The sequence below is a fragment of the Trachypithecus francoisi genome, unplaced genomic scaffold, assembly GCF_009764315.1.
Source record: "Trachypithecus francoisi isolate TF-2019V2 unplaced genomic scaffold, Tfra_2.0 Lachesis_group13, whole genome shotgun sequence".
In the NCBI taxonomy this organism is placed as follows: Eukaryota; Metazoa; Chordata; class Mammalia; order Primates; family Cercopithecidae; genus Trachypithecus; species Trachypithecus francoisi.
This window is the reverse complement of record NW_022681458.1, coordinates 130,132,169-130,149,245: the sequence shown is the minus strand read 5'-3', so window position 1 is coordinate 130,149,245 and position 17,077 is coordinate 130,132,169. Positions and strand designations below refer to the sequence as shown.

The window sequence follows — 17,077 nt, the reverse complement described above, 5'->3', positions numbered from 1 at the left end:
GTACAAGCATGGGACCATGCAGTGGAGTGGTGCTTTGGGTTCAAGCCAGGTCTGCCTGTGAGTGCATTTTCCTCCTCAAAGACCTGCTTATCCTCTCATGTCCAGAGAAGAGAGTCTGCTTTGAGTGCACACGAGCACGACTCATAGTCCCGAGGCTGCACATCGCAGTGCCTGGCGGTGTGCGGGTCCCGCTAGGTGGTGAGATCTTTGAAGACATACAGGCTCCTGCAGCTCTTAGATGCTCCTGAGTCTACTCTGATTGGGTGGAGCAGGTAGGCAAGAAGGGCTCCTGGAGTTCCAGAAGGAAGCAATTGTGATGTCTGATGCCCAGAACCATGGTCAGAAAGGGGCACCGAACAACGGGGCAGGGGAGGAGCCTTGGTGGACAGAGATGTGGGTGTCTGAGATGGTCACCAGGAATGTTCCTGTCTAGTTTCCAAGAACATGAACCCAGCAGGGAGAGGAAGGAGACTGAGCATCTCCTGCAGCCCTGCAGCCAGCATCACTCAGGGATGAACTCGGGTGCAGTTTGGAGAAAAGCCACACCATCAGCTGGCCCTCCCCAGGGAGTGTTGCAAGTCCTGGGCTTGCAGTCGTGGCCTGAACTCAGGAAAGCTTCACGGGAAGCTGTGGGGAAGGAGTCATGTTGGAACTAATCATAAAAATGATTATGGATTTTGAGACATAATCCCATGTAGCAAAATGTTTCAGTGGGCAAGTTGGAACTAGAAGTATTATTCTTGGTCTCTTACTGTTAATCACAACTTGGTTTGTTTGCTCAATATAAGTACAGAGTATTTCTCCTATTTGTATAGTCCCATTCTAGGCAAAAAAAAAAAAAAAAAAGGAAAGAAAAGAAAAGAAAAGTCATTAATGAAATGTTCTGTGAATACAAGGCATTTCGTGGTGTTCTTGCCAGTGGTCCCCCAATCCTTGTTGATCAGTATTACTACCGTTTGACAGTCCAGAAATACAAGCCTTAACATGGTTGAGTATCTTGCCCAGTTATCACAGTAGACAGTAGTTAGAGTATAGTTACAAGCAAGTCTTTCTAAAACTTTAGCTCTAAATCTGTTTGCAATTTAAGAAAGAAGAAGGTTGGGCGCAGTGGCTAATGCTTGTAATCCCAGCACTTTGGGAGGCTGAGGTGGGTGGATCATGAAGTCAACAGATCAAGACCAGCCTGGCCAACACGGTGAAACCCCGTCTCTGCTAAAAATACAAAAATTAGCCAGGCATGGTGGTGCGCACCTGTAATCCCTTACTTGGGAGGCTGAGGCAGGAGAATCGCTTGAACCCGGGAGGCGGAGGTTGCAGTGAGCTGAGATCGTGCTGTTGCATTCCAGCCTGGTGACAGAGTGAGACTCCATCAAAAAAAGAAAGGAGGAAGGAAGGAAGGAAGGAAGGGAGGAAGGAAGGAAGGATAAAAGAAAGAAGAAAGAAGAAAAGAAAGAAGAAAGAAGAAGGAAGAAGGAAGAGAGAGAAAGAAAGAGAAAGAAAGAAAGAGAAGAAAGAAGAAAGAATGAAGAAGGAAGAAGGAAGAGAGAAAGAGAGGAAGAAAGAGAAAGGAAGAAAGAAAGAAGAAAAGAAAGAAAGAAAGAAAGAAAGAAAGAAAGAAAGAAGAAAAGAAAGAAAGAAAAGAAAGAAAGAAAGAAAAGAAAAAAGAAGGAAAAAAGAAAGAGAACACAAAACCTTCAATGGGCTTACATTCTGACTGAGGGATGAAAATGAGTGCCTAAGACGTGATGGCACCATAAGAAGAATAAGATGCCGAAGAGCTGGCAAGTTACCCAGCGATGAGTTTGAGGGCAGTGCGACTCTCCGCGGGACGTGGGCAACCAGTACGGTGAGGGGAGGGCAGAGCATCCACGCATCTGCCTAAACAGCAGCTTGTCTGCCTTCAGATACCTCACAGGGACAGATCGGAAACAGCTCTCTGAAGCCTGTCCCCTGTCAACGGTGGGCTGGGCCGAGGCAGGGCTACCTGGGAGGTGTGCTGAGGCCTGGGGTAGGCCATGGGGCCAGGGTGTATGGATCTGAGGCTGTAACAAATGGAGGTAGTAGGTAGACCTAGAAATCACGTGGGCCAGAGAGGCTCCCAGAAAGTCACGATAGCATGTCTATCTGTGGAAGGACCTTACAAAGAGAAGCCCAGATGGGAGGCAAGGAGTGGATAAAGGCATCGGAGGGAGGCCTGGGAAAGTCCTAGAGAATTGTTGAGATTATTTACAGATGGGGCATAGAGGCAGTGAGCAGGCTTGCTCGGGAAGGACTCACGAGTGTGGAAGCTTTGACCATTTAGGACTTGGCAGACCAGGCAGGCATGAGCTTAGGTCATATGCAAAACAGTGGGGACTTTGGCAGCTTTAGAGCGAGCCCTGTGCAGCACCTCAGGGGCTTCAGCCTCCAGAGAGATGAGCTTCCTGGGGGAGCGTGCTGGAATTCCATAGGTGCCACCTAACACAGCATGGCACCAGGGAAAGCAACCTCTGCATGGAAACCGCCCCAGCAAAAATGCCCGCAAGCCAGGCCTCATTTGCATTCTTCTTAAACAGCAACACTGGGAGGCCAAGGTGGGTGGATCACCTAAGGTCAGAAGTTTGAGACCAGCCTGACCAACATGGTAAAACCCCATCTCTATTAAAAATACAAAATTAGCAGGGCATGGTGGTGTGTTCTTGTAATCCCAGTTATGCAGGAGGCTGAGGCAGGAGAAGCACTTGAACCTGCAAGGCAGAGGTCGTAGTGAGCTGAGATGGTGCCATTGCACTCCAGCCTGGGCAACAAGGGCGATCTCAAAACAAAACAAAACAAAACAAAAAACAGTAGTGTGTTTTGCTGTTGTTTTGTTTTACTATTATCTCTATGTAAGAGGTTATCTTACACAGTTATCTCTATGGTAATATTGAAAGAAATAAACCTAAGGTCCTCCAGGATCAAGATAGTATTCTAAGTGAGAATATGTTAAGCACTTTCTTCTACCAATTCCTCCAGTTATTTCCCACTGAAATAACTCAACTAGTGGAAAAGGCAAAATTATATCTCACAGTGAGTAACCATAAAAAATTGAACACTGACCTACGAAGTATCTGACAGATTTCATCTCAACTCTCAGTATGAATGAATCAGGTATCTCTATGTGAATGTTTGCAAAGAACAAGATCACAGAATGGAAAGGCTGCAAAGCCCGAAGAGCAGTACCAGTGTGAACACTTCTTTTTAAATGTCAGACCGGTAATGTACCGACACTGGAACAAGGTCTGAGAGAGGCACATCTCACACTTGAGTGTGAACACCCAATCATCACATTCATAAACCACAAAAACATCCAGCATGACTTTTTTTTTTTTTTTTTTGGGAGATGAAGTTTCACTCTTGAACCCAGGCTGGAGTGCAATGGTGCGATCTCGCCTCCCTGCAATCTCCACCTCCGGGGTCCAAGTGATTCTCCTGCCTCAGCCTCCCAAGTAGTTGGAATTACAGACATGCACCAGCACGCCCAGCTGATTTTTGTATTATTAGTGGAGACAGCGTTTTGCCATGTTGGCTAGGCTGGGCTTGAACTCCTGACCTCAGGTGATCCACCCTTCTTGGCCTCCCAAGGTGCTGGGGTTAGAGGCGTGAGCCACCAGGCCCACCCCAGTGTGAACATTTAAAGCAAACAGGTTCCTGTCATTAAACAAAGATACCATGGGGAGGAGAAAAGAAGAGTTAAGAGAGAGAAAAAATGACTTCATCAATAATAACCACAACCCAAAAGCATGTGTTTTGAGAGAGGAAAAGGTGGTGGGACACGGTAGAACAGCCGCGGGCTGCTACAGAAAGCAGTCATCTCAAGAAGGGGTAAGTGGACAAAAGGCGTGATGACTGAAGTAAATGGCACACTGGAGAGTGAAAAAAACAAATTATTGAATTAGTTCAAGGGAATCTCTTGAAGCTCAGATGAAAGTGATAAACAGAGGAAAGATATGAATGACACGGAGACTTCCAAGAGTCCTAATACATGGCTATTAGAAATTCCATAGGAACAGAACTGAACAGATGGAGGAAGGCTAGAAATAACTGTTTCTCTGAACTAACGGCCTGAGTTTTCTGACTGAATGAGCTCACTAAATGTTGATTAAGGTAATTGAAGAAAATACTGAAAACGGGGCAGCACCTGCTGACATTTCTCAGTTTCATCTACACAGAAAAATGTTTTTTAACCAGCCAAAGAAGAGACAAAACTGTTTTTTTTAAACTAACAGAGAAAATGACTTTCTCAACTAAAATACGGAAAATTAGAAAACATGGAGTAATATTTACAGAGTTTGAAAATTATTAAGGCTCTATTAGTCTTCATTACAGGTAAAGAAACAAGATATTTCTGATGCAAAGTCTCAGAAAAAAGCTTCCTAGCACTTGTCTGTCCTCTCTGGGCTGGGGTCAAAAAATGCTCTAGAAAAGCCTGCCTCAAATGGAAACTGATACAGAATAGCTCAAGGCAGTAAAAGGTGTGGTATGGAATACAGTTCACCATAATAGGGCATTCCTACTGCTGGGTAATAGAGGAGAATTTTAAATTATATAGGAATGAATATTTTTATTTTCATAGCAATGTATTTTTCCATGAATTCAAAAAGCTGGTCAGGAGCGGTGGCACACACCTGTAATCTCAGCACTTTGGGAGGCCAAGGCAGATGGATCACTTGAGGTCAGGAGTTCGAGACCAGCCTGGCCAATATGGTGAAACCCCATCTCTATTAAAAATACATTTAAAAAAAAAATTAGCTGGGTGCAGTGGTGGGCACTTGTAATCCTAGCTACTTGGGAGGCTGAGGCAGGAGAAGCACTTGAACACAGGAGGCGGAGGTTGCAGTGAGCCAAGATTACGCCACTGCACTCCAGCCTGGGTGACAGAGGGAGACTCTGTCTCAAAAAAAAAAAAGTTGTAAGGAACGATATTCCACAAGGACACGTTTATGTGGAAAATTGAAGTGTGAAAGTCACGATCATTAATTAGGAATCTTAGGAATGCTCCTAAGATTCAGAGTCGTTGAAATGACAGATAATCATGACAAAAGACATCATGTATACCACTGAGTTGATAATTTAGAACTAACTGCCATAGTAATACAACAGAATCTGGTAAGCCAGTGGAATTTGGGGAACAAAAGACTCTATTAGGAATGAGTCTATGTAAAGTAGCCACTGCCGATGTTTACTTAGGATAAAGTGTGCTAATATTTTTAATGTCATTTAAAACCAAACATCTTCAATTCCTTTATTTAGTTATTTATTTATTTATTTTTTTATTATACTTTAAGTTCTAGGGTACATGTGCGTTTTGCAGGTTTGTTACATATGTATACTTATACTATGTTGGTGTGCTGCACCCATCAACTCGTCAGCACCCATCAATTCATCACTTATATCATGTATAACTCCCCAATGCAATCCCTCCCTCCTCCCCCCTCCCCATGATAGGCCCCAGTGTGTGATGTTCCCCTTCCCGAGTCCAAGTGATCTCATTGTTCAGTTCCCAACTATGAGTGAGACCATGCGGTGTTTGGTTTTCTCTTCCTGTGATAGTTTGCTAAGAATGATGGTTTCCAGCTGCATCCATGTCCCTACAAAGGACACAAACTCATCCTTTTTTATGGGTGCATAGTATTCCATGGTGTATATGTGCCACATTTTCTTAATCCAGTCTGTCACAGATGGACATTTGGGTTGATTCCAAGTCTTTGCTATTGTGAATAGTGCCGCAATAAACATATGTGTGCATGTGTCTTTGTAGTAGAATAATTTATAATCCTTTGGGTATATACCCAGTAGTGGGATGGCTGGGTCATATGGTACATTTAGTTCTAGATCCTTGAGGAATTGCCATACTGTTTTCCATAATGGTTGAACTAGCTTACAATCCCACCAACAGTGTAAAAGTGTTCCTATTTCTCCACATCCTCTCCAACACCTGTTGTTTCCTGACTTCTTAATGATTGCCAATCTAACTGGTGTGAGATGGTATCTCATTGTGGTTTTGATTTGCATTTCTCTGATGGCAAGTGATGATGAGCATTTTTTCATGTGTCTGTTGGCTGTATGAATGTCTTCTTTTGAGAAATGTCTGTTCATATCCTTTGCCCACTTTTTGATGGGGTTGTTTGTTTTTTTCTTGTATATTTGTTTGAGTTCTTTGTAGATTCTGGATATTAGCCCTTGTCAGATGAGTAGGTTGCAAAAATTTTCTCCCATTCTGTAGGTTGCCTGTTCACTCTGATGGTACTTTCTTTTGCTGTGCAGAAGCTCTTTAGTTTAATTAGATCCCATTTGTCAATTTTGGCTTTTGCTGCCGTTGCTTTTGGTGTTTTAGACATGAAGTCCTTGCCCATGCCTATGTCCTGAATGGTACTATCTAGATTTTCTTCTAGGGTTTTTATGGTATTAGGTCTAACATTTACGTCTCTAATCCATCTTGAATTAATCTTCGTATAAGGAGTAAGGAAAGGATCCAGTTTCAGCTTTCTACTTATGGCTAGCCAATTTTTCCAGCACCATTTATTGAATAGGGAATCCTTTCCCCATTTCTTGTTTCTCTCAGGTTTGTCAAAGATCACATGGCTGTAGATGTGTGGTATTATTTCTGAGGACTCTGTTCTGTTCCATTGGTCTATATCTCCTTTTTGGTACCAGTACCATGCTGTTTTGGTTACTGTAGCCTTGTAGTATAGTTTGAAGTCAGGTAGCGTGACGCCTCCAGCTTTGTCCTTTTGACTTAGGATTGTCTTGGCAATCTGGGCTCTTTTTTGGTTCAATATGAACTTTAAAGTAGTGTTTTCCAATTCTGTGAAGAAACTCATTGGTAGCTTGATGGGGATGGCATTGAATCTATAAATAACCTTGGGCACTATGGCCATTTTCATGATATTGATTCTTCCTATCCATGAGCATGGTATGTTCTTCCATTTGTTTGTGTCCTCTTTGGTTTCACTGAGCAGTGGTTTGTAGTTCTCCTTGAAGAGGTCCTTGACATCCCTTGTAAGCTGGATTCCTAGGTATTTTGTTCTCTTTGAAGCAATTGTGAATGGAAGTTCATTCCTGATTTGGCTCTCTGTTTGTCTGTTACTGGTGTATAAGAATGCTTATGATTTTTGCACATTAATTTTGTATCCTGAGACTTTGCTGAAGTTGCTTATCAGCTTAAGGAGATTTTGGGCTGAGACGATGGGGTTTTCTAAATATATAATCATGTCATCTGCAAACAGGGACAATTTGACTTCTTCTTTTCCTAACTGGATACCCTTGATTTCTTTCTCTTGCCTGATTGCCCTAGCCAGAACTTCCAACACTATGTTGAATAGGAGTGGTGAGAGAGGGCATCCCTGTCTTGTGCCAGTTTTCAAAGGGAATTTTTCCAGTTTTTGCCCATTCAGTATGATATTAGCTGTGGTTTGTCATAAATAGCTCTTATTATTTTGAGGTACGTTCCCTCAATACCGAATTTATTGAGCGTTTTTAGCATGAAGGGCTGTTGAATTTTGTCAAAAGCCTTTTCTGCATCTATTGAGATAATCATGTTGTTCTTGTCTTTGGTTCTGTTTATATGCTGGATTACGTTTATTGATTTGCGAAAGTTGAACCAGCCTTGCATCCCAGGGATGAAGCCCACTTGATCATGGTGGATAAGCTTTTTGATGTGCTGCTGAATCCGGTTTGCCAGTATTTTATTGAGATTTTTGCATCGATGTTCATCAGGGATATTGGTCTAAAATTCTCTTTTTGTGTTGTGTCTCTGCCAGGCTTTCGTATCAGGATGATGTTGGCCTCATAAAATGAGTTAGGGAGGATTCCCTCTTTTTCTATTGATTGGAATAGTTTCAGAAGGAATGGTACCAGCTCCTCCTTGTACCTCTGGTAGAATTCAGCTGTGAATCCATCTGGTCCTGGACTTTTTTTGGTGGGTAGGCTATTAATTGTTTACTCAATTTCAGAGCCTGCTATTGGTCTATTCAGGGATTCAACTTCTTCCTGGTTTAGTCTTGGGAGAGTGTAAGTGTCCAGGAAATTATTCATTTCTTCTAGATTTTCTGGTTGATTTGCGTAGAGGCATTTATAGTATTCTCTGATGGTTGTTTGTATTTCTGTGGGGTCGGTGGTGATATCCCCTTTATCATTTTTTATTGTGTCTATTTGATTCCTCTCTCTTTTCTTCTTTATTAGTCTTGCTAGTGGTCTGTCAATTGTGTTGATCTTTTCAAAAAACCAACTCCTGGATTCATTGATTTTTTGGAGAGTTTTTTGTGTCTCTATCTCCTTCAGTTCTGCTCTGATCTTAGTTATTTCTTGCCTTCTGCTAGCTTTTGAATGTGTTTGCTCTTGCCTCTCTAGTTCTTTTAATTGTGATATTAGAGTGTCCATTTTAGATCTTTCCTGCTTTCTCTTGTGGGCATTTAGTGCTATAAATTTCCCTCTACACACTGCTTTAAATGTGTCCCAGAGATTCTGGTATGTTGTATCTTTGTTCTCATTGGTTTCAAAGAACATCTTTATTTCTGCTTTCATTTGTTATGTACCCAGTAGTCATTCAGGAGCAGGTTGTTCAGTTTCCATGTAGTTGAGCGGTTTTGATTGAGTTTCTTAGTCCTGAGTTCTAGTTTGATTGCACTGTGGTCTGAGAGACAGTTTGTTATAATTTCTGTTCTTTGACATTTGCTGAGGAGTGCTTTACTTCCAATTATGTGGTCAATTTTGGAATAAGTGCGACGTGGTGCTGAGAAGAATGTATATTCTGTTGCTTTGGGGTGGAGAGTTCTGTAGATGTCTATTAGGTCCGCTTGGTGAAGAGATGAGTTCAATTCCTGGATATCCTTGTTAACTTTCTGTCTCGTTGATCTGTCTAATGTTGACAGTGGAGTGTTGAAGTCTCCCATTATTATTGTCTGGGAGTCTAAGTCTCTTTGTAAGTCTCTAAGGACTTGCTTTATGAATCTGGGTGCTCCTGTATTGGGTGCATATATATTTAGGAGAGTTAGCTCTTCCTGTTGAATTGATCCCTTTACCATTATGTAATGGCCTTCTTTGTCTCTTTTGATCTTTGATGGTTTAAAGTATGTTTTATCAGAGACTAGGATTGCAACCCTGCTTTTTTTTGTTCTCCATTTGCTTGGTAGATCTTCTTCCATCCCTTTATTTTGAGCCTATGTATGTCTCTGCATGTGAGATGGGTCTCCTGAATACAGCAGACTGATGGGTCTTGACTCTTTATCCAGTTTGCCAGTCTGTGTCTTTTAATTGGAGCATTTAGTCCATTAACATTTAAGGTTAATATTGTTATGTGTGAACTTGATCGTGTCATTATGATATGAACTGGTTATTTTGTTCGTTAGTTGATGCAGTTTCTTCCTAGCCTCGATGGTCTTTACATTTTGGCATGTTTTTGCAATGGCTGGTACCGCTTGTTCCTTTCCATGTTTAGGGCCTTCCTTCAGGGTCTCTTGTAAGGCAGGCCTGGTGGTGACAAAATCTCTAAGCATTTGCTTCTCTGTAAAGGATTTTATTTCTCCTTCACTGATGAAACTTAGTTTGGCTGGATATGAAATTCTGGGTTGAAAATTCTTTTCTTTAAGAACGTTGAATATTGGCCCCCACTCTCTTCTGGCTTGGAGAGTTTCTGCCGAGAGATCTGCTGTTAGTCTGATGGGCTTCCCTTTGTGGGTAACCCGACCTTTCTCTCTGGCTGCCCTTAAGATTTTTTCCTTCATTTCAACTTTGGTGAATCTGGCAATTATGTGTCTTGGAGTTGCTCTTCTGGAGGAGTATCTTTGTGGCGTTCTCTATATTTCCTGAATTTGAATGTTGGCCTGCCCTACTAGGTTGGGGAAGTTCTCCTGGATGATATCCTGAAGAGTGTTTTCCAACTTGGTTCCATTTTCCCCCTCACTTTCAGGCACCCCAATCAGACGTAGATTTGGTCTTTTTACATAATCCCATACTTCTTGCAGGCTTTGTTCATTTCTTTTTCTTCTTTTTTCTTTTGGTTTTCTCTTCTCGCTTCATTTCATTCATCTGATCCTCAGTCGCTGATACTCTTTCTTCCAGTTGATCGAGTCGGTTACTGAAGCTTGTGCATTTGTCACGTATTTCTCGTGTCATGGTTTTCATCTCTGTCATTTCGTTTATGACCTTCTCTGCATTAATTAGTCTAGCTGTCAATTCTTCCACTCTTTTTTCAAGATTTTTAGTTTCTTTGCGCTGGGTACGTAATTCCTCCTTTAGCTCTGAGAATTTTGATGGACTGAAGCCTTCTTCTCTCATCTCGTCAAAGTCATTCTCTGACCAGCTTTGATCCATTGCTGGCGATGGGCTGCGCTCCTTTGCAGGGGGAGATGCTCTCTCATTTTTTGAATTTCCAGCTTTTCTGCCCTGCTTTTTCCCCATCTTGTGGTTTTATCTGTCTCTGGTCTTTGATGATGGTGACGTACTGATGGGGTTTTGGTATAGGTGTCCTTCCTGTTTGATAGTTTTCCTTCTGACAGTCAGGACCCTCAGCTATAGGTCTGTTGGAGATTGCTTGAGGTCCACTCCTGACCCTGTTTGCCTGGGTATCAGCAGCAGAGGTTGCAGAAGATAGAATATTGCTGAACAGCGAGTGTACCTGTCTGATTCTTCCTTTGGAAGCTTCCTCTCAGGGGTGTACTCCACCCTGTGAGGTGTGGTGTGTCAGACTGCCCCTAGTGGGGGATGTCTCCCAGCTAGGCTACTCAGGGGTCAGGGACCCACCTGAGCAGGCAGTCTGTCCGTTCTCAGATCTCAACCTCCGCGTTGGGAGATCCACGGCTCTCCCCAAAGCTGACAGACAGAGTCGTTCGCGTCTGCACAGGCCCCCGCTGCTTCCGCTGTTGGTCTTCAGCTGTGGGCTGTCCCCAGAGGTGGAGTCTACAGAGACAGGCAGGCTTCCTTGAGCTGCTGTGATCTCTACCCAGTTCGAGCTTCCCAGTGGCTTTGTTTACCTACTTAAGCCTCAGCAATGGCGGGTGCCCCTTCCCCAGCCTCGCTGCTGCCTTGCGGATAGATCGCCACAGACTGCTGTGTTAGCAATCAGGGAGGCTCCATGGACGTGGGACCCTCCCAGCCAGGTGTGGGATATATTCTCCTGGTGTGCCTGTTTGCTTAACACGCAGTATTGGGGTGGAAGTTACCCAATTTTCCAGGTGTTGTGTGTCTCAGTTCCCCTGGCTAGGAAAAGGGATTCCCTTCCCCCTTGCGCTTCCAGGTGAGGCGATGCCTCGCCCTGCTTCAGCCTTCACTGGTCAGGCTGCAGCAGCTGACCAGCACCGATTTTCCAGCACTCCCTAGTAAGATGACCCCAGTACTTCAGTTGAAAATGCAGAAATCACCGGTCTTCTGTGTCGCTTGCGCCAATTCCTTTAACTAAAGTGCTGTTGATTGTTTATTGCATTGCTGATAAAATTAAAATGGCTTTTCATTAACAACAAATACATGTTAAGTAAGAAGAAAGAACATGTTAACCACCAAGGTTTACATCAACAGCGGTAAGCCATGTTGATAGTATGTTCCCTTGATAGGACCTGATGAAGATGTCACTTTACCTCTGTGGTCTTTCTCCCCAAAACCCATAACCAAAATATAGTCATGAGAAACACACTTGACAAAATCAAATTAAGGAACATTCTAACAAACACTTAACCAGTACCTCTCCTACTTGTCAAGGCCACGAAAAGACAAGAAAGGTCAGCAACTCTCGCTTACCAGGAGTGCCTATGGAGACTTGATGTCTAAAGGGAATGTTGTGCTCCTGATGAGATCTTAGCACAGACAGGGGGCATCACGTTACAAGAGGATCTGAGTAAAAGGTGGGCTGTAGTTAATAATAATATACCAATATTGGGCCATTAGCTTTAAGAAATGTCTCACACTAAGGTAGGATGTTAATAAAATGGGACACTAAACGTGGAATATATATACACACACACATATATATACACATATATGCACATATATACACACATATATATACACACACCTAGATATATATCTAGATATGTACATACACATGTATGTATATACATACATATATATACATACACATATATACACATATAGATATACACATATATACACATCTAGATATACATACACATGTATACACATATATATACACACACCTAGATATATATCTAGATACGTGTATATGTACATATATACATATACATAGAGAGAAAGAGAAACAGAGAAAGAACTCTGTACTATGTTTACCATTTTTTTCTGGAAACTTAAAATTATTCTAAAATAAACACTTTATTAGAAATAAGCACTCAACTATTAATAAAAGTACATACACAAAACAAACAGAACATAATGAATTGCAGGTGCTATGAAGCAAAGTCAGGCCAGAGCAAGTAAGAAGGAAGGCATGCTATTTTAGATAGGTGGTCGGGGAGGCCTCTGCTCTGGTGACATGTGAGTAGAGAGTGGATGAACAGGAAGCAAGCCCTACGTCCACTGCAGGGAAAGCACTCAGAAAGAGGAAACAGTAAGTGCAAAGACACTGAGACAGAAATGTGCTTGGCAAGCTTGAAGAACAGCAAGACCAGCGTGGCTGGTAACTGATGAGAGGTAAGTGGGAAACGGATAAACGTGGGTTGTAAATCTCAGTGAGGCTTCGATGCCTCATCCTAAGTGAAATGAAGACCATTAATGTGATAGGCTTCAATTTTAAAAGACTTGTTTTGGCTTATTTGACAGAACAGGCTGTACTTGAGCAAGAGTGGGTTCACAGATACTAAGGAGAAGGCTATTTTATTTGTCAGGTTGAGAAAGGTGAGGGTGGTGTAGACCAGGGTGGTCATGGAGAAGCAGTCAGATTTCTGATATAGTGTAAGACCAGAGTATTAGCTTAAACTGACTTATAGAGAAAAAGCAAAAGGTAGGCAGTAAAATTCTCCACCAGTGGCCTCAATGAGGAATAGTGAAAGGAGGGAGGTAGCAAGTACAGGAAAGGAGACAGGAGAGAGCATGGATAGAACTTACTTCCAAGGGCCTAGGAAGTCTCAGAAAGGATGGAGACACAGTGCTCTGAAGAAAACAATTGTGGAACAAGGTTACCAACTGCACCTTTATGCTGTGTGGACGTTGTATGAGCTGTAGGAGAGAACAACCCCAGCATTTCTTAGGGCAATACAGAAATACATGTGTTCAGAGAAAAGCTCAGTTTTGTTTAGAACAAGTGAGTGAAGGGAATTTTCAAATAAGAGATTTACCACATAGATTATTTTGCCAATGAGGGTTTGCAATCCATGGAGCAGAGTGGAAGGACTTGGGTGATGAAGACTTGTTGAGAGATTGAGTAGGATTAAGTAAAAGAGAAAACTCAGTGAGAGTCTGCATGAGGAGTGCCTTGGGCTTCTTGTTATGACAACCTAAAGAGGGGTATACAGCATGATGAAATTATTCCTAATGGTCTGCTAGGAGCAAGAGAAAAATCAGTTCCAATTATCTCTTTTCTGGGACTGGTCTCTTAGGCTCTTTATAGTGGTGAGGCACAATTGAATTATATGTCCTTCAGAATTCAATAGCATGCCTTGCAAGTTACTTGGAAACTTTTGACAGATACATGTCAAATTCCTGTAGTCCTACACAGTCATGTATAATAACAAAGAAATGTATAATAACATGTATTATACATTTGGTGGTCACACCAATCTGCTAGCTATGAAATTTCAGCTGCCTATTCCATGAGATCTGGCAACGGCTACTGACTGTAATGATAATGTAATTCTCATCTTTGTTCCTTTCTACATGTCTCTTTTTCCTTAATCTGATTTAAAAATGCCCTTGGTTTGCAGAAGTTTGCCTGACTTTTCCTTGTTCTTCCCAGAAGACAGAAGTCTTTCATGTTTACTCTTACATCAGAAAGAATGGATCCTTGGTTAGGTCCGAAGGACGGGAATTTTCTGTTCCTCCCCGCTGAATTTAAGGTTTTTATTTTGCAAGAGAAAAGGTAAGGGGAGCAGTCAGTGCTCCCTGCCCATCTCAGAGCAGCAGTCGGTGCCTTCCTGCCAGTCCACTAAGTGGAGCTCACTATATCTGTTTCCCAGATCTCTGTGCTTTCTGTGCATCTGGTAGAGGTTCAATAAAAGAAGCTTGCCGGCCGGGCGCGGTGGCTCAAGCCTGTAATCCCAGCACTTTGGGAGGCCGAGACGGGCGGATCACGAGGTCAGGAGATCGAGACCATCCTGGCTAACACGGTGAAACCCCGTCTCTACTAAAAATACAAAAAAAACTAGCCGGGCGAGGTGGCGGGTGTCTGTAGTCCCAGCTACTCGGGAGGCTGAGGCGGGAGAATGGCGCAAACCCGGGAGGCAGAGCTTGCAGTGAGCTGAGATCCGGCCACTGCACTCCAGTCCGGGCGACAGAGCGAGACTCCGCCTCAAAAAAAAAAAAAAAAAAAAAAGAAGCTTGCCAGTGATTGAAAGCTTGCTTGCTGACTGTGATCTTGATCATTTCAAATGATCTGTATATGCACGGTTGATCTTCAAAAGATGTGTAAAGTTTGGGGGATGACTTTTTCTTACCCATTTTTGTGGTTGCCTACTTTTCCTACTTTGCCAAAAATGAAACAATTCTGTCTATTCTCGGAGGGACTTTTTATTCTGTGGAATTTAGTTCACTTGGTTGTCTTCATCTTCAGCCCTCATACCAGTTTAACAAAAGTGATGATTGTGTAGATTATCAAGCTTTACCATGTTTTTAAGTGTAGGTGGTATTTTATTGCATTATATATATATATATATATATATATATATATAGAGAGAGAGAGAGAGAGAGGAGAGAGAGAGAGAGAGTCTTTCTCTGTTGCCAGGCTGGAGTGCAGTGGCACGATATTGGCTCACTGCAAACTCCACCTCCCAGGTTTAAGGGATTCTCCTGCCTCAGCCTCTCAAGTAGCTGGGACTACAGGCACACACCACCACACCTGGTTAATTTTTGTATTTTTAGTAGAGATGGGGTTTTACCATGTTGGCCAGGCTGGTCTTGATCTCTTGACCTTGTAATCTGCCCACCTTGGCCTCCCAAAGGGCTGGGATTATAGGCATGAGCCACAGTGCCTGGCCACAGTTTTATACATTTTAAGCAGAAGTAGAAACTTCTTAACTAAAATTTAGAGGATATCAAAAATACATGGAAAATACAAAGAGAGGCTGAAAACACAGGTCATACAATGTGAAGGTATAAAGTGATTAAAGTCCATTAGGAGAGGCAAATAAGAATGGAGAAGACAAAAAATTTGAGCTATAGCTAATAATATTTTCAAAACAAACAAAAGATAACAAACCAAAAATTCAAAGTGCATACACTCTAAGCAGAATAAAAGAAAAAAACATGAAGCTACTAAAAAGGAAAAGCTTAAAAGTTGTTAGAGGGGTGCATGTTGTCTTCAAAAAAGCAACAGTTAGACTGTCAGTTGACTTCTCAAATATAAAAGAATTAACAAGACAGTGGAATGACATCTTCAAAGTGTTTAAATAAAAGTTTTCCTAAAACGCAAGTGTTTAAAAAGTTCTCTTTGAAGACTGAGGAAAAATACCCTCAAAAACCAAAGACGGGCTTACCTTCCAGTTGAGGTAAGCTAAAGATAACAGCAGATTTTAAAACTATTTCCAAATTGACTTTTCAAACAAACATAATGATGTCAGTAAAAATAGTGGACTAAGACCTCCAAAACTTCACAATAAATAAAAGAAATTTCTAAACTGGCAAAAATCATCCAAATTAACTTATGCAGAACTTCAGAAAATTGCCTGTGGCTTCCTGGGGACTGTTTATAAATTAAGAAAAATAGCTAAATCTTGATAAGAACAGTAAGCAAGCTTTGTGGCATTTAACTCTCCCTAGCTGCATCTCTTGCTCTCCATCTGAGAGATACCATTGAAAAATAACAGCCCACATTGCTATGAAGGCTTCACAACACCTGAAGGAGCAGTATTGTGTTGTAACTTCTTCAAAATGACATCCCTAAATAATTCTCATTATAATTCTCATTATGGCACCTGTCTGATGGTTTCCACAAAGACCTGACTTACAAAGGTAACTCAGCGCTCACCCAGTATAAACAGCCATCTCCTTGGTATACACTTTTGTTAAAGCAAGTTACAGGTAAGTGTTTTAAGTTGGTGGTTGCCAGAGGTGATGAATGAGAGTTGATGAAACCAATAAGCTAACTACAGTTCCTAAAATGAAAAAGCTGGAAGATGGACCATTCACAGGGGCATAGAAAAGCTCTGACATGATGTACTCTTGAGACTCTATTAAGTCTCAGAAATGGCTAGGGCTGTGTTCAGGCTCAGGAAAGACCTGAGAATGCCCTAGACTCATGATTCTAGCTGACTCAGAGACTCTGCATGGGCAGGAAGTGAAGGCTAAGGAGGAGTTGTAAATTGCTTTGCTGAGTGTTAAGTATACACACTGAACCCCTAGGCAAAAATTTGGAGATTTATTGGTTTCATGCATTTAAGGAGACTTCTGTCTAATCATTAGCTGACCACTAAGCTAATCGAGTAAAGGTTTCAGTGACCACACTTTACAAAAGTACAGACGTTAAAGAATTAGTTCAGAAAAATCACCAGGCAAACAAACAAACCACTACAACTACAATAAGCAGCATCACAACAAACCCCATGGAGAGGGGGTTTGTTATTTCTCGAATTGCTGTGTGAAACTTTCCAGGGTTCAATAGCAACAAAATATATGAGACATGCAAAGAAAAAGAAAGTGTAACCCAGAGCTAAGGAAAAAAGCAAGGAATAGAAATGGTCTCTGAGGAATCCGACACTGTTTTTCTTAGACAAAGACTTTAAATCAGCTATTTAAAATATGTTCAAAGAACTAAGTAAAACCATGTCTAAAGAACTATAGGAAAGTATGAGAGTTATGCCTTACCAAATAGGGAATATCAATAAAGAGATAGACGTCATGCAATGTAGATTCTGGAAATGAAAGTGTAATAGCAGGCCTTCTTTATGAGAAATACTACAGGGAGTCTTTCAGGCTAAGATAAAAGATACAAGAGAGTATC

At 41.9% G+C, this 17,077-nt stretch overlaps 1 long non-coding RNA gene and 1 other non-coding gene across 2 annotated transcripts in view; one reads left to right on the top strand and one right to left on the bottom strand.

The window, feature by feature from the left end:
* The window catches only part of LOC117095184, a 173,779-nt gene that overhangs the window by 141,583 nt on the left and 15,119 nt on the right, over nucleotides 1-17,077 (top strand). The gene's annotated exons all lie outside the window — the stretch shown is intronic.
* On the bottom strand, nucleotides 3,225-3,328 carry LOC117095541. The gene has a single exon (XR_004442069.1). It is a non-coding gene; the product is annotated as a small nucleolar RNA U13 (small nucleolar RNA).